A 22,303-nucleotide genomic window follows, 5' to 3' on the forward strand; every position below is an offset into this window, starting at 1 on the left:
ATATGCTGTCTAGGTTGGTCATAACTTTCCTTCCAAGGAGTAAGTGTCTTTTAATTTCATGGCTGCAGTCACCATCTGCAGTGATTTTGGAGCCCCCTAAAATAAAGTCAGCCACTGTTTCCACTGTTTCCTCATCTATCTGCCATGAGGTGATGGGACCAGATGCCATGATTTTAATTTTCTGAATGTTGAGTTTTAAGCCAGTTTTTTCACTCTCCTGTTTCACTTTCATCAAGAGGCTTTTCAGTTCTTCTTCACTTTCTGCCATAACGGTGGTGTCATCTGCATATCTGAGGTTATTGATATTTTTCCCGGCAATCTTGATTCCAGCTTGTGCTTCATCCAGCCTGGCATTTCACACGATGTACTTTGAATATAAGTTAAATGAACAGGGTGACAATATACAGCCTTGATATACTCATTTCCCGATTTGGAACCAGTCTGCTGTTCCATGTCCAGTTCTAACTATTGATTCTTGACCCGCATATACCTTTCTCAGGAGGCAGGTCCAGCAGTCTGGTATGCCCATCTCTTTAAGAATTTTCCATGCTTTGTGATGATCCACACAGTGAAAGGCTTTGGCATAGTCAATAAAGCAGAAATAGATGTTTTTCTGGAACTCTCTTGCTTTTTCAATGATCCAATGGATGTTGGCAATTTGATCGCTGGTTCTTCTGCCTGTTTTAAATCCAACTTGAACACCTGGAAATTCATGATTCATGTACTACTGAAGCCTGACTTGGAGAATTTTGAGAATTACTTTACTAGTGTGTGAGATGAGTGCAATTGTGTGGTAGTTTGAACATTCTTTGGCATTGTCTTTTTTTGGGATTGGCATGAAAACGGATCTTTTCCAATCCTGTGGCCACTGCTGAGTTTTCCAAATTTGTTGGTTTTTTGGGTGCAGCACTTTAACAGCATCATCTTTTAGGATTTGAAATAGCTCAACTGGAATTTCATCACCTTCACTAGCTTTGTTCATAGTGATGCTTCCTAATGCCCTCTTGACTTTGCATTCCAGGGTTTGGCTCTAGGTGAACAATCACACCACCATGGTTAGCTGGGTCATGAAGTTCTTTTTTGTATAGTTCTTCTGTGTATTCTTGCCACTTCTTCTTAATATCTTCTGCTTCTGTTAGGTCCATACCATTTCTGTCCTTTATTTGCATGTGTCCATATTTGCATGAAGTGTTCCCTTAGTATCTCTAATTTTTTTGAAGAGATCTCTTGTTTTCCCATTCTATCATTTTCCTCTATTTCTTTGCATTGATCACTGAGGAAGGCTTCCTTATCCCTCCTTGCTATTCTTTGGAACTCTGCATTCAAATGGATATATCTTTCCTTTTCTCCTTTGCCTTTTGCTTCTCTTCTCAGCTATTTGTAAGGCCTCCTCAAACAACCATTTTGTCTTTTTGCATTTCTTTTTCTTGGGGATGGTCTTGATCACTGCCTCCTGTACAATGTCATGAACCTCCATCCATAGTTCTGTTTTATCAATGCATTCTGTTTCTAAAGCAGAGAAAGAATCATAATGTTAAAAATAAGCTAATATATATTCTGAAAATAACTTATTTCAGTTATAATGAGAAGGAACAAGAAAATTTGAGTAAACATTATATTAGATTACCTTTTGTGCTAGAAGTTACAGAAGTTATCGCAAACATTGTATTGTTTAATATGCAATACTAATTAGGTAAATTCTATATAACTTTTTTTTGGTTACAAATAATATCCTAGATCTCATAGAATCTAGTTTACTTAATAAGAGCAAGTATGTAGCAATACTGAAATTATAATAAAACTATAACTATAATCCCACAAACACAGACAGACACACACATAGGCCCGCATGCTTTTCTATGACAGGCAGAGTTGAAATAGTCTTGAGAGCATCACAATGGTGATCTAGGATCTCAAAAATGTGGTGTCAGTAAAAAGAATCTTTGTGTCCCTGAAAGCAGAGCCCTGCTTAATGAGACACTGCCACAGGTTATATTTTCTAGCATTTAATAGATCAAATATTTATTATTAAGTTGAGACACTTAAGATACTTTATACTTAATATAATTTATCTTCTGATAATTTATGTATTGTACAGCTTTTACATCTATCAAGATTACATTCAGAAAATAAACACAGCAATTAGGGATGCATTCTAAGTCACACTGCCAATATGTGAAGAGACAGGACTTGAAATAAGATACTCTGGGCATAAAACTTCCACTCTTAGTACATATCATTTATGATGTTTTCTTGCCGGGAGCCAGCATGAGGAACTCCGCCCATAGCAAAGGTCATGAGGAAGGAGGCTTGGGCATACCCAAAGGCAGGATCGAGCCTCAGGAAACCCCCTGTTCCCGAGCATCTACCCCCCAAATCAGAGTCTACCTATTTTACTGTTTTATGCTCTCACCTACACCTCTGACTTTATGAGGGGCTGTTCCCCACCGGTTCTTTCGGAGAAGGAGTAAACGTGCAGCTCCAGTCAATAAAAATTCCTGGGCGTGACAAAGGTGTCTCAGGTCAAACCTCTCTGCTGGCAGACTAGCTTGTATGACAGGATTATCCACACTCCTGCCACTAGCACATGATTGTTTACTACCTCTCAACCATAAACAGCACAGAGAGTTTGGAGTATTTTGAAAATCTTAATTAGCATAGGGCTTTTCTCATTGTTGAATCAATGATTGCCGCCAGGCCTCCATATCCTTAGGCACCTGGGACTATATTAATGTATTTGGAATATAGAAAAGGAAATATAGCAGTTTTTGATGTTAGCAATACTAGACTTTTGAATTTTCTCTTTTGTTATAGATCACTGTATTTGTTATAAATCACTGTGTCCTTGCTATGTAAAAATGTAACTTTATCACTACCTTAAGGCTAAATAGATCTTAAGGGGAACATTGGTGAAGGGTTTTCATTTGTTGGGCTGCTGTTTGCTGCTAAATCTCCATATTCCTTGCCCTTATAATGAGTATAACTAGCATATAGGAGAAATAAGTATTAACCTTTAAGATTAATCATGTTAACCTTAGGTTAAATAAATTCCTTTCTTAGTTGTAACCCACTACACCCACATCCTATAGGAATGCAACTTTATCTGCTACCTTCAGAGGGTGGCGTCTGGTTTAAGAAAAAACACCCTTGGAAAAAATAAGTTTTTTGGTTATCAGAAAGAAAGGATCATAAAATGTCAGCAGGCCTCATGGCCAGAAGATGATGTAAAACCCCTAAGACCATTTTTTATACATTTATATAAAGCACCTGATTTTGATAAAGGTCAGGACTGCTGACCCCCATGTGACTTAAAAATTTCCATTTGTCTCTATGTGTAAAAAAAGGTATATAAGCAAACCTGAAAATAAAGAAAACAGATCAGTTTCTGGAAAGACTGATTCCCCTGTGTCATTTCTTTCTTGCTCCCTGTTTTTCTGGCCGAATTCCCATCTGGAGCGTGGGTGCTCACCACGTCTACTTACTTGCCCCGGCTTTTAAGTTCCACGTGAGAAGGAGCCCAAAGAGGGGCACCTTCCGATATTCAAGTGGCGCCGGTGGCCCAATGTAGATGGTGCAAATTCCTTGTCTTGGAATTTTATTGGTATCCCACGTAAACCAAGTTATTCAACCTCTTTTTCTCCACTAATATTTCCTACTACACTATCCGTTTCTAATCTCTCTATATATCTGTAATTAAATAAGTTTTTCCCTAGGACACCAACTCCGTCCCCCCTTTGAATTAGCCTGGATCCACCTGGACTGGACGAATAAGGGGCATAATGAGAAAAGTGAGACACTGCTCAGTACTCATGCTTTAGTGAATGACTCCTATGCTAGGTATGTCTTTGATAATATACCAAAAATTGTTGAAAAGCTTTCCTTTCTCTTTTTAGTCACTTATTAAGAAATGATTGTAAAAAATTGGCAGAGGTGGTCCCTAGATAAAATCGTACTTAATGGGGGCATCTATCATTTCTCTTGGGGTTGAAAATGGTGAATTAAGATGTTCCCTGAATGCGAACATAATATCAAGATAAACATGATAAAAGGCAAATCATAAACCCTATTGATGAATCATGAACAATCATACGGGAAAGACAGGAGGGTGCATGGAAAAAGGTAAGAATGGTGCAGATAAGCTTCAATGTATTAGATGTACCCATAGTGTGAGACACTACAGAGAAGTGAGTGTGAGAAGGTTCAAGAGTTTGGCGAGCACAGAGTCATGGGGGCATCATATTTCAAAGGACTGAAATATGGATAATTCCAATAAGGGACAGATGAAGAAAATTTATGGATGAGAAGCCATGGTCTGTGATGTTTAGGAATAAAAGAGTTCCAGCATTATAGTCTAAGAAAACCCCAATACGACAGGAAGGTACACTCAGGGAGAGGGTTAAAATCAAGGGATCTGAGGAGGAAGACTCATCAAAAGTGTTATATATAAAATCATTGATTAACCCATTTTTAGTAGTCATTTTTAGGCTGGTTTCTTGAGTAAACATTTTGACAAACTTCACTGATTTTAGGTGGACGTGTTATATTATTGATAGTTTTATGGAAGTTTTTACCATATGCCTCTATGTCCCATGTAAAATATGTTGAACCTGGACTAAATATAGACCAGCTTTGGCTACCATAGGCCCTCAGGACCCAGGTATGTTTCTCTGATACATTTACCTCCCAGTAACATCTCCCTGATGTGGTAACTGGGGATCCTGCTGCTGCTGCTGCTAAGTCACTTCAGTTGTGTCCGACTATGTGCGACCCAATAGACGGCAGCCCACCAGGTGCCCTGGGATTCTCCAGGCAAGAACACTGGAGTGGGTTACCATTTCCTTCTCCAATGCATGAAAGTGAAAAGTGAAAGTGAAGTTGCTCAGTCGTGTCTGACTCTTAGCGACCCCATGGACTGCAGCTTACCAGGCTCCTCCATCCGTGGGATTTTTCCAGGCAAGAGTACTGGAGTGGGGTGCCATTGCTTTCTCTGCTGGGGATCCTAGGGCATCATAATCTTCAAAGTCAACATTCTGAGATGTATTACTTGGTTCCAAATTGCAGACATATCTCACTTGCATCCGATCCTCAGAAATGGCAACATTTGGATTACTTGTGAAAGAATTCAAGGTCACCTGAACTGTAGAAAAATTACAGGGTAAGGTGAGGGCTATGATATCATTTGATTTGTGACATTGTAAAAGGGATCTATAGAATAACCTGAGTGAAAAAACATGTTTGTGTGTGTTGGGAGTAAAAACATGAGGCTTAAAGTGAGATCTACTAGAAAATAAAAAATTCTAAAAGATGATGAAAACAGGTGGCTTGATGACACTGTAATGTCTCCTTACCCCAGCAGTTTTGTGTATCTCTCACCTCTGAAATGATAAAAATGCATAATATTAAATATAAGCAAAGGGGTCAGCACTGAAATGTATTTTCTTTCAGATTATGGTAAGGATTACACTTAGGTAGTAAACCAGTGAAAGAGAGGATGAACGAAATCATTGCTCACTCCCCATAAATTTGACCACATCAACAGCACAAAGTATTTGGACTTCACTGACTCTATCCACACCTAGAAATTGGAGCCTTCTCGCCATTTTCCCTCCATCACAAGAATACCGCATACATTCACTTGGGTAGCACTCCTTACCATTAAATGCTCGCAGCATCTCTCTCAGATCAGGAGCTTGAAACTCTCTTTTGTTCCTTGGAAAAAGTTTTTGGCTTCATCGCAATGAAGTTCTCACTCCTGGAGAAAATAAAAATTAACCCACACACGTCTACTTATCCCTCTAAAACCACTAACTTGCAATGTTTTTACTCCTTTGATGCACTAGAATGGTCATCCCGGGAGACCCTGGGAAAGGATAGAGTGGATGACTGAAACCGTGGAGACAGGACAAATGTGCTCATGGCCACCTTCTTAGTTACACTTTGTCTTCCATGGGAAGGCCTTGTAATTCTGACTTGTCTTTTCCTCTCCTCGGCTGAGTTGACTGAAAAGGAATATTAAAGTGCTTATTATTCTTGAGAGGAGCATGAGAAGGCACAAAGCCTTCTGCAGCATTGGTCTGAAAATAATTCATGAAGTTAATCATTGACATTTGTTCAGGGACTTTTACAAAAAAGTGTTCCAGGATGAGCACATAGGCCGCAGCTTGAGGCCATAGGAGAGATTGATATCTGAAGCCTATTTGTGGGGAGAATGTTTATGGCAAAGGAGTTTACTGAATTTAGGGCTTAGAAATAATTAAAACAGTTAGAAGTTAAAGATTTAAGGAATGTTATAAAGTTAGCATATTTTACTATAGCTTATAGAAGTTAGGAATTTTTAGAGACACTATAGCTAGAAGTCTTTTTAACAGATAGTGAGCTCAGGATGTTAGGGGCAAACAGGACTTAGGAAGCTAAGTAGTAAACTGAGGAATGTAGCATGAGTTACAGTGTAATCACAAGTCAATAGGACACATTAGAGGAGGTAGATAATAGATGATAAGGTTGATTCCGAGAGAATTACTGAAGCAGGAACTCTGTTTGAGGAGCAACAATGATTTATGGAGATAATAAATCTGGGAGAGGGGGAACTGAAAATGTCAAACCTCTGGCCTAATGTTTTTGTAAAAGTATAAAAAAATCTTAAACTTGGAATAAACAGGCAGTCCATAGAAAAACGAGAGGCTGTCTCATTCACTGACACCATTCAGCTCTTCAGTTTGAATCCCTGGCTGCTGGAGTTGGACTCCGGCAGTCTTGACTGTCAGAAGGAAAGGTTCTTCCTTCCAAAATAAAATCATTAACTACTCTCTATCACTATTAGACTATATGAAATTACATGAAATTCATGTAATTACATGAAATTACATTTATCAAAATAAATCAGCCATACCTAAAAATTTTAGCTTGTGGAAAAGTAACTGCATAAATATGTGTTCTGAGGGAGATTTCAGAAAGTGAGTTTGCAGAAGCTGGCTTCTGGGTGTTTGAGATATATTAGGTATGAGAACACACTGTCTAAAGAGTCCTCATGTCTTCAAAGGAGGCTCCCTAATACAAAGGCCCTCAGAATGCCCTAAGATTTCACGAGCACTGGAAATAATTACCCTGGGGAAAGAAGACAGTATGAATACTAAATGAAGAGTGGTCAGAATTTTATGTGTTTGTAAAGATCTTGATGCTGCCATGTAGGTGTGTAAATTCAAACACAAGGATGCTGTCTTTCTATTCTGGCTTCTAGAGTATGTGACCAAGATGGATCAATGATTTGTAGCAAGGCAAAATATTCCTTAAGATTCATGTTTGTTTTTGGAAATCCATATAGAAATTTATAGAGGGATCTGATCTCTTCCATACCCAGGGAAAAATTTACATATAAAGAAACTGTCTCCAATTCTAGGTGTTTGGCAGATAAAAGAGATTCAACCTTTCCATCATAAGTCAAGCACATACTAAATATGGGAACCTGAATTGCACAGTGACACAGAGTGTGAATTAAATTTATGAAGTAATGGGGACTTGACACTCCAATCCTTTATTCCTAAGAGTGACACTGACCTAAACTCTGAAACTTCTTACAACCAAATTTCTCTACTATAATATCTGATCCATTCTCAGTGTTTATAGCACAATCTAACCATGATTTCTGAACAGAAGCCTAAAGTAAATCTATGCTCCGTTTTTGTGTCCTGAGCATGGTTTTATCTTAATTAACCATTAGATAACTCTAGTAGCTTTACATAATGTTCTCATTTCAAAATGATCATCTCTGGTTTCCCATACTTACCTTTTCATGATGGCATTCACATCCTAGTGAGAAAAGAGAAAACATGAGTCAAGAAGTAATAGGTTCCCCACTTACAAAGATTATTCTCATTCCCATCAGTCCTGATTGTGGGAATAGAGATGGTCTCCATGTAACAGCCAAAAAGTAAAAACAAGAGTGAAGCCAGTCATTCCAAAAGACTCATGTGATATTGTCAAGTTTCCAAAAAAGATTAAAAAAACCCCAACACTGATGGAAGCAAGAGGCTTCTAGTTATCTGGAAATTAGAAATATTTATGGGAAAAATAAGAGACCGATTCTGGTGACCCATGAGATGATTTGAAGAAATCATGGTTCTTTCATTTATTCAACAAAACTGAAGTGATATACTATTGTAGGCCAAGCATTAAACTAGGTTTTGGAGAATCAAACATGAAAATATAATCCAAATATTCCTCAAGTCATTTATATGGCTTTTGTTGAGGGTACAAGCAAACGAATGTATTAACGTAGGTGTTTTTAGGTCTCTCTCTTCTTATTTTACATACCACCTATTAGTGATATCTTCCACTCCCTTAAATTCAGCATACACACATGAGCAGTTGGTTTCCAATTCTTTATTGTTACTCAACTTTGTCTTTTAAATGCATATTAATATATTCATTAGTAAATGAGCCACAGGAATCAGTAATTTTGAATGGCTAATATGTAACATTATCCATCAACCAAGTCGTCTCCTTTTTTACTCCTTTTTCATAATGTTACCAGTATGCACTCACTGCCCCAAAACTAGAGCATTTACCTGCACTTTAGCCTCTACTGAGTCTGTATAATCAGGTCCTTAATATTTTTAGCCATCTAACCTTCTTATCACATTTAATGTTTTATTTCTTTGAACTGGTATGTACCACTGTATTTAATCTCTTTTTCTTCAGATTTATTTCCTCTATGCCACCAAAAACTAGGACAACATCTCAGTCTCAAAGAAAAAAAAAATTCCCTCCTCATTATGGCTATTTTGTGTATGTGACAAAAATTAAATTAAACTAGAATAGAGAAAGTATCCCAGGTGGTATTAGTGGTAAGAATCTGCCTGCAATGTAGGAGACACAGAAGGCTAGGGTTCAATCCCTGGGTCAAAGATCCCCTGGAGAAGAATTGGCAACCCACTCCAGTATTCCTCCCTGGAGAATTTCATGGACAGAGGAGTCTGGTGGGCTACAGTCCATGGGGTCCCAAAGAACCAGCATAACTTAGCACACACACAGCACAGACAAAGGATAAAGGGTGGGGTGGGAGTGCTTGCAATTTTAATTCTAGTTTAATTTGAAACTCAAATATTGTCCTCAGAATCTGATTTGTGTCTTTCTCCAATTGTACTTATTCAATCTATATTGACTTTCTCCCTCAGTTTCTGAAAGAAACATAAACCTCTTGATTAAACTCTTGAAGTTCTCATCCAGTTATAGCAAAACATTTGAATGCCTTCAGCCCTTAGCCTACAGGATCAGATTCCAAAATTAAAAGCACCACTGTGTAGTTGCTAGAAGGAAATGAAGCAAGAGTTTCTATTTTTACTGAAACTAAGTTGAAATTATTCTGAAGTAGAACAGGATAGGACAGGAAATATATTGAAATTACTGGAGCAACCATCAAGTAAAAGCTAAAGAAATACAATGAGAAAATAGGAAAACAAAATTTTATACAAGAAATATCTGTTTAACACAAAAGAAGATAATTAAGGAGAAAAAGAAAAATGAAAACTACAGTAGCCCAATAGAAGGCAAACAGCAAAATACTAAATTTAAATATAAACATATCAATAATTGCATTAAATGTCATGTATTAACACCTCGATTGAAATTAGAAATTGTTAACCTGGATAACAAGCAAAATTTAAATACTGCTACTTATAAGAGACAATCAAAGCACAAAAGGGCAAAAGTAAAAGAGATTACATGCAAGCAGTAATAAAAAACAGGTCAAACATTTATATTAATATTAGACAAGATAGACTTTAAGATAAATATTATGAGAGAATGAGAGGGAAATGTTATGATAAAAAGTTCAGTACATTAAACAAATATACCAGTTATAAATGTAAATGCACCTAACAGCAGAGCTTCAAAGTATTCAAAGCAAAAATAAAAGGAGAAATACATGATTCCATAGTAACAGTTTCAGATTTCAATAGCTCAATCTCAATAATGAGAGGACAGCCTGTATGGAAAACCATCAAGACATGCACCATATTATCAACCAAACTGACCTAAGTAACAACTACAACCATATTACCCAATGAATGAGGAACACCTCATGTTTTTAAATTCATAACAAAATTTTCTCTGAACATGCAGTATCTTAGGTCATAAACAAATGTCAATAAACTTAAAAGTTTGAACTAATAAAAAACATATTTCTCTGATTACCACAGAATTATAGCTGAAATCCAGAGCAGAAGTGAAACTCAAAAATGACCAAGTATTTTGTCATTAACAACACACTTTAAAATATCCAAGGCTTAACAAACAAACCAAAAAAGAAAACCGCAAAGAAAATTTCTGAATAACTTAAACTGAGTAAAGATTAAAGCTAAACAATCAAAATGTATAAAATATAATTACTTAAATGCACTTATATCATTAAACACTATTTCAGAAGAAATGGTCTCAAATCAGTGATCTAAGTTTCCAATTCAAGAAACTAAGAAAGCAGGGTAAATTAAACTAGCACTCACACACATACACAGACAAATATATCTACACAAACAGAGAAAACAGTAAATGTAAGAGTAGAAATAAATAAATAATAAAAGCTTTAAAATAGACAAAATAGCGAGTTATGTTTTTTAAATCAATAAATTAACAAAACATAACTAAACTGATTAAGAAAAAAGTGAAAAAGCAAATAACCAAAATCAGGCATAAAAGAGGAGACATTACTGTGAATATCATAGAAATTTAGGGGATAATAAAGAATTACTGTAACTAATTTTATGCCTACAAACCATACAACTTAGAATAGACAAATCCCCACAAAGAGATGCAAAAACTGACTCTAGGATTGTAAAAGATCTAAATAATTGTAAAACAAGTAAAATATTTTAAACACTTTAAATAAGAAATAACCAGAATGAGATAGTTTCTCTAGTGAACTCCATTGAATACTTAAAGAATAAATAAGAATCTTTCAAAAATTTTCTTCAGAAACAGAGAAAGTGGGAAAAAAATATCAAGAGGTTGAGGAGAGAAAAAAAAGCCTCTTGTCATCTGAAATGAATTTGTCTGTGGCAAAGCTGGAACATGTAGAGGGATCTGATAAATGCTTAATACTAGATCACAGATAACAGGAGCCTTTAGAAAACCATCAAACACAATGAATCTTCTCTCCACAAAGTTCTGCACTGAATATTTTATTCCTAAAAAAAATAAAAATTTCCCTTGTTATTCCTGCATTCGATTCCTGCATTGACTTATTCTTACAGCCTCTGAAATAGATGCAGAGAAAGGGGACTGTAGGTTCCAAAGCAACCTTAGTGACAACAGCAGAAAGACACAGCAACACAGAAGAGAAGGACAATTTCTCTTCATTTTCCTCATGTCTCAGATGCTGGGGCTTCTTCCCCAGTCTTACCTGCCTCACCTCTACGGTTGACCCCTGCAACTGGTGCTCCACATGTGAGATGAGATTGCTCACCAACGTTCTGCTGGACTAGCTTATCCTCAGAGTCAGCCAGGTTACGCAGACCAGCTTCCTCCTCAGTCTTCAGGTTTTGCAGTTACTTCAGCTCCTCACTGTCCAGGATTTCTCTCAGTTTTTTAAACTCTGTCTAAATATTTTCTCTTTCATGCTGTATTTGATTCTTCAGGAATGAGAAAGAGAGAGAGAGAGGAGGAGGAACATTTCTTGGGGAACATGACTTTTCCTGTTTTTGTTTTTTTTTTTTTTCTCTCCATCACATTGCAAAATAATGGCCTCAAGTCTGCATTAGTGAGGTAAACTTAGAGTCCAAATGAAATTCTTGGGGGTATGACTCGGACATTACACAGCTGTCCAGGACACTGTGCCTCCTTGGATGACTCCTGGCCCCTTCCCTCCACCCTCTGCCAAAGAGTTGACACTGAGGATGAACCAAGAGCCATTGGTAGGTATCTCCCCAAGACTAATAGACAGGACAGGAATGGATATGAAATTCCCTAATCATCCTCACAAGAGAGTCCCTCTGTATGAATACCTCCCTTCCATGATCTGTGTTCATTTGTGATATATTTTCAGCACTCATTCCTATCAGGGAAAGGACAAAGAAAAATACAAGTCAAATAACACAGCCATCAGGGAACAAAGAGAAAGGCAGTTCCTTGTGACCAATCCAAGGTCTTGCCCAGATGTCTAACTCCTTCAAGAAGTATCTCCTCACACCTTCCAGGTAGAAATCTCTTCTTGAATTTCATCTTCCAACATCTCAACTTTCTGTTGTTCCCCCTTTACTCTCTCCAAAGATTCCTGGAGTTTCCCCTGTGAGAAAAGAATCACACTAGAGTCAATCTATGGGCTTTCTCACATCACTGTAGAGGATAAATGAGGGAAAATGAGTCTGATTTCCAGGGAGAATAGACTTTCCAGAAACTGAGAGCAGCATTTAGAATCTGTGATTTGGAAAGAAAAAATTGAGGTAGGATATGTGTTCTTTATGACTCAAACAGTAAAAGTCACTATATACTTGCCAAGAGAAGATTGATTCTTTTTATTTTAGAAGAAATCTGATCCTGCAGCAGGGAAACATCTTACACATTAATCCAGCAAGTGTCTTAGTTATTCCTCCTGTTCAAAGGGGTAATGAGAGCTTCTCCTAGGTACCAGATCTCCATGTATTAACACAAGGACATGAATATCTACTTCTGGCTAAGAGTCTGCACATAGAGTAATAATGTTATAATTGAGAGAATGCACAGAAATGTTTCTCAGACATTAGAAGGTGGGCATAGGAAGAGAAGAGATCATAGGCCTCAGGTTCTTGGTGGCCAGGTAATTAAACTCCAATGCAAAATAGACATTTCCTCTTAATTACCAGTTTCTTACCAGTCTTCCTTCTGTTATGGTCTCTTATCTGGTACTTCTGGACAACCTCCTCCATGAGGAATATGTGGTGACTTGAGACAGCTCACAAAGCCAGCAAATGACCTTCCCATCTTTCTCACAGAAGAGCAGGAGTTTCTCTCTTGCTCCCCCAGGCTCACTTTGAAATCTCTGAACCTCTATACTTATGTTAGCCAGGTGCCAATTAGGCCTCAGGTTCCCAAGCTCGTGACTGGTTCGGCACACAGGGCAGCTACACTCTCTCTTTTGCCTGATCATGGACCCCTTGTTATTTACAGTGATGCAAGCTTGGCACAAAGTGTGACCACAGTTAAGGCTCAGGGGTTCTGTCAGAAGCTTCAGGCAAATAGGCAAGTCATCTCCTCCTGTAGGTTCACCAGTTTTCCTGAAGCTATGGTAACTTTCCCCCTGCTCTTACCTGTCCTGACTTCTGAGGGCTTTCTTATACAGATCCTTGCATGATTGGGAAAGATAATTGGAGTATAAGAAAAGTAGAAATACATGATACTTAGTTCAGTTCAGTTCAGTGGCTCAGTCGCGTCCGATTCTTTGCGACCCCATGAATCACAGGAAGCCAGACCTCCCTGTCCATCACCATCGCCCGGAGTTCACTCAGACTCACGTCCATTGAGTCAGGGATGCCATCCAGCCATCTCATCCTCTGTTATCCCTTTTTCCTCCTGCTCCCAATCCCTCCCAGCATCAGAGTCTTTTCCAATGAGTCAACTCTTCGCATGAGGTGGCCAAAGTACTGGAGTTTCAGCTTTAGCATCATTCCTTCCAAAGAAATACCAGGGCTGATCTCCTTTAGAATGGACTGGTTGGATCTCCTTGCAGTCCAAGGGACTCTCAAGAGTCTTCTGCAACACCACAGTTCAAAAGCATCAATTCTTCGGCACTCAGCCTTCTTCACAGTCCAACTTTCACATCCATACATGACCACAGGAAAAAACCACAGCCTTGACTAAACAGACATTTGTTGGCAAAGTAATGTCTCTGCTTTTCAATATGCTATCTAGGTTGGCCATAACTTTTCTTCCAAGGAGTAAGCGTCTTTTAATTTCATGGCTGCAGTCACCATCTGCAGTGATTTTGGAGCCCAAAAAGATAAAGTCTGACACTGTTTCCACTGTTTCCCCATCTATTTGCCATGAAGTGATGGGACCATATGCCATGACCTTTGTTTTCTGAATGTTGAACTTTAGGCCAACTTTTTAACTCTCCTCTTTCACTTTCATCAAGAGGCTTTTTACTTCCTCTTCACTTTCTGCCATAAGGGTGGTGTCATCTGCATATCTGAGTTTATTGATATTTCTCCCGGCAAACTTGATTCCAGCTTGTGCTTCTTCCAGCCCTGTGTTTCTCATAATGTACTCTGTATAGAAGTTAAATAAGCAGGGTAACAATATACAGCCTTGACGCACTCCTTTTCCTATTTGGAACCAGTCTGTTGTTCCATGTCCAGTTCTAACTGTTGCTTCCTGACCTACATACAGGTTTCTCAAGAGGCAGGTCAGGTGGTCTGGTATTCCCATCTCTAGTTGCTGCTTATAAATCAAATACAGGCCAAGGTCAAGTTATTGAAGGATATAAAAAGAAACATTCAGAAACAAGGATCCCAGTGACCAGGCCAGAAGAACATTGCATAATAATATTAAACACTTTACTATCAGTTCATGGTTCATATTATGTGACAAATTCCATCTATATCTGTGCAGTGATTCTTGCTATTTAATTTTACTAAACAAAAGTTGTCCTAATATCTTTTCTACTAAGATACTTTATGACCCACCATCTTTTTCTTTCCCATGCCCAAGAAGCATCCTCAATATCAAAAAGCTGAAAATACTTAAAGCCTTTGGGCTTTTATATCCACTCTTCTCTCAGCATTGGATGCTGCCATTGATATTAGTATGATTCTCATATTTTAGTAAACCCTCTCCTAACCAGTCAATCCTAAAGGAAATCAGTCCTAAATATTCACTGGAAAGACTGATGCTGAAGCTGAAGCTCCAATACTTTAGCCACCTGAGGCGAGGAACTGACTCATTGGAAAAGACTCTGATGCTGGGAAAGATTGAAGGCAGGAGGAGAAGGGGATGGCAGAGGATGAGGTGGTTGGACAGCATCATGGACTCGATGGGCATGAGTTTGAGCAAGCTCCAGGAGTTGGTGATGGACAGGGAAGCCTGGACTGCTGCAGTCCAGGGGGTCACAAAGTCAGACATAACTGAGGGACTGACCTGACCTGAACTGAACTGAACTGAAACTCTCTCCTCACATATTCTCTCATCACAAAGACCTGCTCTAACTAAATTACATTGTAACCATTGCTATCATTTGCTGTACATTTACAATGATTTCCGGGCTTCCCTGGCAGCTCAGCTGGTAAAGAATTCACCTGCAGTGCCAGAGACCCTATTCAATTCCTGCTGCTGCTGCTGCTGCTGCTAAGTCGCTTCAGTCATGTCCGACTCTGTGCCACCCCATAGACCACAGCCCACCAGGCTCCGCCGTCCCTGGGATTCTACAGGCAAGAACACTGGAGTGGGTTGCCATTTCCTTCTCCAATGCATGAAGGTGAAAAGTGAAAGTGAAGTCGCTCAGTCGTGACCAACTCTTCGAGACCCCTTGGACTGCAGCCCACCAGGCTCCTCCATCCATGGGAGTTTCCAGGCAAGAGTACTGGAGTGGGGTGCCACTGCCTTCTCCATTCAATTCCTAGATAGGGAAGATACACTGGAGAAGGGATAGGCTACCCATTCCAGTGTTCTTGGGCTTCCCTAGTGGCTCAGCTGGTAAAGACTCCACCTGCAATGTGGGACACCTGGGTTCGATCCCTGGGTCGGGAAACTCCTCTGGAGAAGGGAATGACTACCCACTCCAATATTCTGACCAGGAGAATTCCATGGACTGTATAGTCCATGGAGTTGCAAAGAGTCAGACATGACGGAGCAACTTTCACACACAATGATTTCTCACTTCATAATGACATAATATATGACAATGTGTTTGTATACATAAGAGAAAATTCTTTATCTGATGTATGAATGGAGATGATGACTTACAATGATCATGTAACTTCAATACACAAAATGAAGTTGAACCTACAGAGACCTATCACCTACCCCATTGAGTTAAAGAAAAGAAAAAAGATTTCATGAACCTAGTTAATACTTAAGAGCAATGGGTAGTGTGGAAATGAAGAAATAGAAACCAACTGGGAACTTCTGCAAAGTCTTGACTATGTAAACAGTGATTTCACCTTGACCTGAAAATATGTCAAAGATATTGATAGAAATCTAACTATGTATTGTATGAAGATGGTGTAGAAGGAGTTAGTATAAATAGATCCAGAGGATCACAGAAGTCAGATATTTAAAAACATATAAACACTGATGAAATGAATATCAGTCCTGAGGAAAACACCCTCAAAATATTAGGCCAGATCATTCAACTAATTATTGCTGATGAAGAATTATGTGTTGGTAACAGGACTAATATCTATACAAAGTAAGATGAATCTAAAAAGAGGGCTTAAATCACTGCACACTTGACATTCACCTGGAAAGTAACAATAAATCAAACTTTAGTCATATGTTTATATATATATTTCATATGTATCTATATATTCATAAAAGAGCAGGTGTAAAAAATGCTAGTATAAAGACATACATGTTGGATTTAAAATAATGGGGTAAATAGGGATTATCCAAATATTTCCGCTAGGAAACATAAAGGTTGAACTTAAAGTTGAGGAAGAAGAAAGAAATATGTAATGAGAAAGTGGAAAAATGTTTAGATGGAGGAAACAATTCTGTTCCTAGAAGACATAACATCTAACATAGATTACTAAATGCCTGTGTGATTGGTGGGTAGAAAACTGCCAGGATCTTGGTGGTGGCTCAGTTGGTAAAGAATCAGCTGCAATGCAAGAGACCCAAGTTCAATCATGGGTCGGGAAGATCCCTTAACCCACTCCAGTATTCTTGCCTGGAGAATTCCATGGACAGAGGAGCCTAGTGGGCTACAGTCCATGGGGATGCAAAGAGTTGGAAATGACTTAGCGATGAACACTTTTACTTGGTATCACAAGAGGCTGAAGTGCCATTAAATATGATACTTCCTAAAATATGTAACATTTAGGAGCCCATCTCCATGAGTCAGGAGAAGTTATTAATGTTTTGCTATCAGAGAAGAGTAGGGGCATGACCAGCTATGCCCTTGGGCTGTGAGATGTTGGATAGACACAGTGTGAAATTGGGAAGATCAGGTAGGATGCAGGCACAACTCCTCAGGAGAGAGATGATGATAGCTGGAGGGACAGGGTAATGAAGGAAAGGCAGGGCAGCAGATAAAAGTGAGAGAGAAGAACAGGTAAGAGGACAAGATTGGGAGTTGGATGAGATATGTGGGAACAGGGTTAACATCAGTCTTGGACTGCATCCTGCAAAGATAATATTGAACTACTATTCTCCTAAGTGTGTGTGCACATGTCTTTTATTTTCTGGGAAACCTACAACAAAGTGGAAGGTCAGCAGTCAAGACCACATTATTGATAGCAAAATTAGTCTGAGGTAAAGTGCATTTCCTAGAGGAGGGCGCAGCAACCCACTCCAGTATTCTTGCCTGGAGAAGCCCATGGACAGAGGAGCCTGGTGGGCTACAGTCCATAGGGTCACATAGAGTCAGACATGACTGAAGCAACTTGCATGCAAAGTGCATTGGGGCTAGGAAGACTTTATTTAGACCTTGAATGTCAGTTGGTAAGCACACACTTTATTTTTCACAAGAGGATTGTGACTCTTATCAACAAATATGTCTCTTTTGTGTCCCTGGAAGCTGGTGTTCACAGTCTTTTGCAAGGTAATCAGTCCTTTGTAGCACTAGGTTTATATCACCAATGGGACTGTCACATATATCCAATCTAGTTTGGTTCCTTATAAAGCTGAGATGATGGGGATGTCATACCTCCCATAAGGACCATTTCTGAGAGCTTACCTGAAATACTCATGCTCAGTGATGTATTTCTTAATACCTTCAGCTAAGCTTAGTAAACCTGATATTTTATGCCTTATGAAGTTAAGTGGGTAGAATTTGTGATCCTGATTGGAAACCACTGATGGAGGTCAGTCAGATGGAGTATCACAGAATGGTAGCACAGTGAATCTCATTCCTCAACCTGGATTCACTGTGGCCGGTAATTATAGTCTAGACTCAAAAGTTCTGTCAGGGACTTGAGGAAAATGGGGCTGTGAAGCAATAAAGGAAAATAAAGACAATCTCAAAAGATAGTCCATGTCTTGATGGTTGCCAAAGTTTGATGGCAAAAGTAAGCTCTCCAATATAAGACAAACAATAAGTTGCTGTATAGGACCAACTGCTCATAGTGGAGAGTTCTGACAAAATGTGGTCCCCTGGAGGGGGGGATGGCAAACTGTTCCAGTATTCTTGCCACAAGAACTCCATGTCAATAAACAGGATGAAAAAACAAAAAATATGACACTGGAAGATGAGCCTCCCAAGTCAGAAGGTTCCAGTACGCTACTGGGGAAGAGTGGAGGGCAATTACTAATAGCTGTAGAAAGAATGAAGTGGCTGGGCCAAAGAAGAAACAACAATTAGCTGTGGATGGGTCTAGTGGTGAAAGTGAAGTCTGATGCTATAAAGAACAATATGGCATAGCCACCTGGAATGTTAGGTCTATGAATCAAGGGAAACAGGACATGGTCAAGCAGGAGAAGGCAAGAGTGAATATCGCCATCTTAGGAATCAGTGAACTGAAATGGAAGGACATGGGAAAATTTAATTCAGATGACCATTATGCCTACTACTGTGGGCAAGAATCACTTAGAAGAAATGTAGTATCCCTCATAGTCAACAAAAGAATCTAAAATGCAGTACTTGGGTGCAATCTCAAAAATGGCAGAAAGATCTCAGTTCATTTCCAAGGCAAACTATTCAACATCACAGTAATCCAAGTTTATGCTCCCCACCACTGATGCAGAAGAAACTGAAGTTTTACCGGTTCTAGGAAGACTTCCAAGACCTTCTAGAACTAACAGCCAAAAGATGTCCTGTTCATCATAGGGGACTGGAATTCAACAGTAGGAACTCAAGAGATACCTGGAATAACAAGCAAGTTTGACTTTGGAGTACAAAATGAAACAGGACAATGACTAAGTTTTGTCAACAGAATGTACTGGTCATAGCACATATCCTTTTCCAGCAACACAAATGAGAGTCTACAAATTCACATCACCAAATCGTCAATGCCAAAATCAGATTGATTATATTCGAAGGACATGAGTTTGAGTAAGCTCCAAGAGTTGGTGATGGACAGGAAAGCCTGGCATGCTGCAGTCCATGGAGCCACAAAGAGCCAGACATGACTGAGCAACTGAACTGAACTGAATTTTCTTGCAGCTGAAGATGGAGAAGCTCTATACAATCAGCCAAATCAAGACATGGAGCTGACTGTGGCTCAGATCAACACCTTTTTGTTGTGAAATTCAGACTTAAATTGAAGAAAGTAGGGAAAATCACTAGGCCATTTGGGTATGACTTAAATAAAATCTCTTATGATTATACAATGGAAGTGACAAATAGATTCAAGAAATTACATATGGTAGACAGAGTGCCTGAAGAACTATGGACAGAAGTTCACAACATTGTAGAGGAGGCAGTGGCCAAAACCACCCCAAAGAAAAAGAAATGCAAGAAGGCAAAGAAGTTGTCTGAGGAGGCTTTACAAATAGCTGAGGAAAGAAGAGAAATGAAAAGCAAGGAGGAAAGGAAAAGATATACCCAATTGAATGCAGAGTTCCAGAGAATAACATGGAGAGATAAGAAGGCCTTCCTTAATAAACAAGGCAAAAAAGTAGAGGAAAACAATAGAATAGGAAAGATGAGCGATCTCTTCAAGAAAATTGGAGATATCAAGGGAAAATTTCATGCAAAGATGGGCATGATAAAGGACAGAATTGGTAAGGACCTAACAGAGGAAAAAAGAGACTAAGAAGTGGTGGCAAAAATATACAGAGGAACTGTACAAAAAGGGTCAGGACAACCTTGATGGTGTGGTCACTCACCTAGAGCCAGAAATCCTGGAATGTGAAGTTAAGTGGGCCTTAGGTAGCATTACCACAAACAAAGCTAGTGGAGGTAATGGAATTCCAGCTGAGCTATTTAAAATCCTAAAAGATGATGCTGTTAAAGTCTACAGTAGTATGTCAACAAATTTGGAAAATACAACACTGGCCACAAGACTGGAAAGCTCAGTTTTCCTTCTAATCCCAAAGAAGGACAATGCCAAAGAATGTTCAAACTACCTTACAATTGCATTCATTTCACATGCTAGCAAGGTTATGCTCAAAATCCTTCAAGCTAGGCTTCAGCAGTACATCATCTGAGAACTTCCAGATGTACTTCCAGATGTACAGGTTTAGAAAAGGCAGAGGAACCAAAGATCAAATTGCCAATATTTATTGGATCATAGAGAATTCCAGAAAAATATCTACTACTGCTTCACTGACTACACTAAAGCCATTGACTGTGTGGATCACAGCAAGCTGTGGAAAATTCCTAAAGAGACGGAAATACCAGACCACCTTACCTGCCTCCTAAGAAACCTGTTGTGGGTCAAGAAGCAACAGTTAGAACCTTACATGGAAAAATGGACTGGTTCAAAATTGGGAAAGGAGTATGTCAAGGCTGTATATTGTCACCCTGCTTATTTAACTTACATGCAGAGTAAATCATGTGAAATGCCAAGCTGGATGAATCACAAACTGAAATCAAGATTTCTAGGAGAGATAGTAATAATCTCAGATATGCAGATGATACCACTCTAATGGAAGAAAATGAAGAGGAACTAAAGAGCCTTTTGATGAGGGTTAAAAAGGAGAGTGGAAGAAGTGGCTTAAAATTCAGCATTGAAAAAAACTAAGATCATGGCATCTTGTCCAATCACTTCATGGCAAATAGATAGGGGAAAAGTGGAAACAGTGACAGATTTCATTTTCTTGGGCTCCAAAATCACTGCAGATGGTGACTGCAGCCACAAAATTAAAAGACGCTTGCTCCTTGGAAGATGAACTATGATGAACCTAGACAGTGTATTAAAAAGCAGATACATCACTTTGCTGAGAAAGGTCTGCTGACAAAGGTATAGTCAAAGCTATGGTTTTTCCAGTAGTCATGTATGGATGTGAGAGTTGGATCATAAAGAAGGCTGAGCACCGAAGAACTTATGCTTTCGAACTGTTGGGCTGGAGAAGACTTTTGAGAGTCCCTTGGACTGCAAGTCCCTTGGACCTTCCTTGGACAGCAAGGAAATCAAACCAGTCAATACTAAAGGAAATCAACCCTGAATATTCATTGGAAGGGCCGATGATGAAGCTGAAGCTGAAGCTCCAATACTTTGGCCACCTGATATGAAGAGCCAACTCACTGGAAAAGACCCGGATGCTGGGAAAGATTGACGACAAAAGGAGAAGAGGGCAGCAGAGGATGAGATGGCTAGATAGCATCACTGACTCAATGGACATAAATTTGAACAAACTCTGGAAGTTAGTAAAGAACTGATGAGCTTGAAGTGCTGCAGTCCGTTAGGTCATGAAGAGTCAGACACAACTTAGTGACTAAAGAACAACAACAAAGGTAGAGATACAAAAAACAGCCTAGAAGTCATGTACAGCTTACCTCTAGCTGAAAATTCTATAGCCCAGATGGAGCTCTGATGAATGACAAATTCAGAGGTAATCATTATATCACTTTATTACTGAAGCTGTGATCCAAACATGGTTGTGGGACCTCCAAATATTTCTCATCCCATTCAAAATCCAACCAGTTTTGAGATGAATGTACCAAGAACTGATAGAGAAGGGTGGATCAGAGCATGCATTCTTCCACATAGTCACAGAATTTATTTTACCTGCAGCACTCTAAGGCCCTAATGTCAAAATGTCAAATGTCTGACAGAATGTGGTCTACTGGAGAAGGGAATGGCAAACGACTTCAGTATTCTTGCCTTGAGAACCCCATGAACAGTATGAAAGGCAAAATAATAGGATACTGAACAAGGAACTCCCCAGGTCAGTAGGTGCTGGAGATCAGTGGAGAAATAACTCCAGAAAGAATGAAGGGATGGAACCAAAGCAAAAACAATATCCAGCTGTGGATGTGACTGGTGATGGAAACAAGGTCTGATGCTGTAAAGAGCAATATTGCATAGGAACTTGGAATGTTAGGTCCATGAATCAAGGCAAATTGGAAGTGGTCAAACAAGAGATGGCAAGAGTGAACGTCGACATTCTAGGAATCAGTGAACTAAAATGGACTGGAATGGGTGAATTTAACTCAGATGACCATTATATCTACTACTGTGGGCAGGAATCCCTCAGAAGAAATGGAGTAGCCATCATGGTCAACAAAAGAGTCCGA

The 22,303-nt window shown here is 39.1% G+C and overlaps 1 pseudogene; it reads right to left on the reverse strand.

The window, feature by feature from the left end:
• Positions 1-4,200: 4,200 nt before the first annotated feature.
• On the reverse strand, positions 4,201-13,362 carry LOC120875895 (annotated as a pseudogene).
• Between the last annotated feature and the right edge of the window lie 8,941 nt (positions 13,363-22,303).

The sequence above is a fragment of the Oryx dammah genome, unplaced genomic scaffold (genome assembly GCF_014754425.2).
Source record: "Oryx dammah isolate SB20612 unplaced genomic scaffold, SCBI_Odam_1.1 HiC_scaffold_17, whole genome shotgun sequence".
NCBI lineage: Eukaryota > Metazoa > Chordata > Mammalia > Artiodactyla > Bovidae > Oryx > Oryx dammah.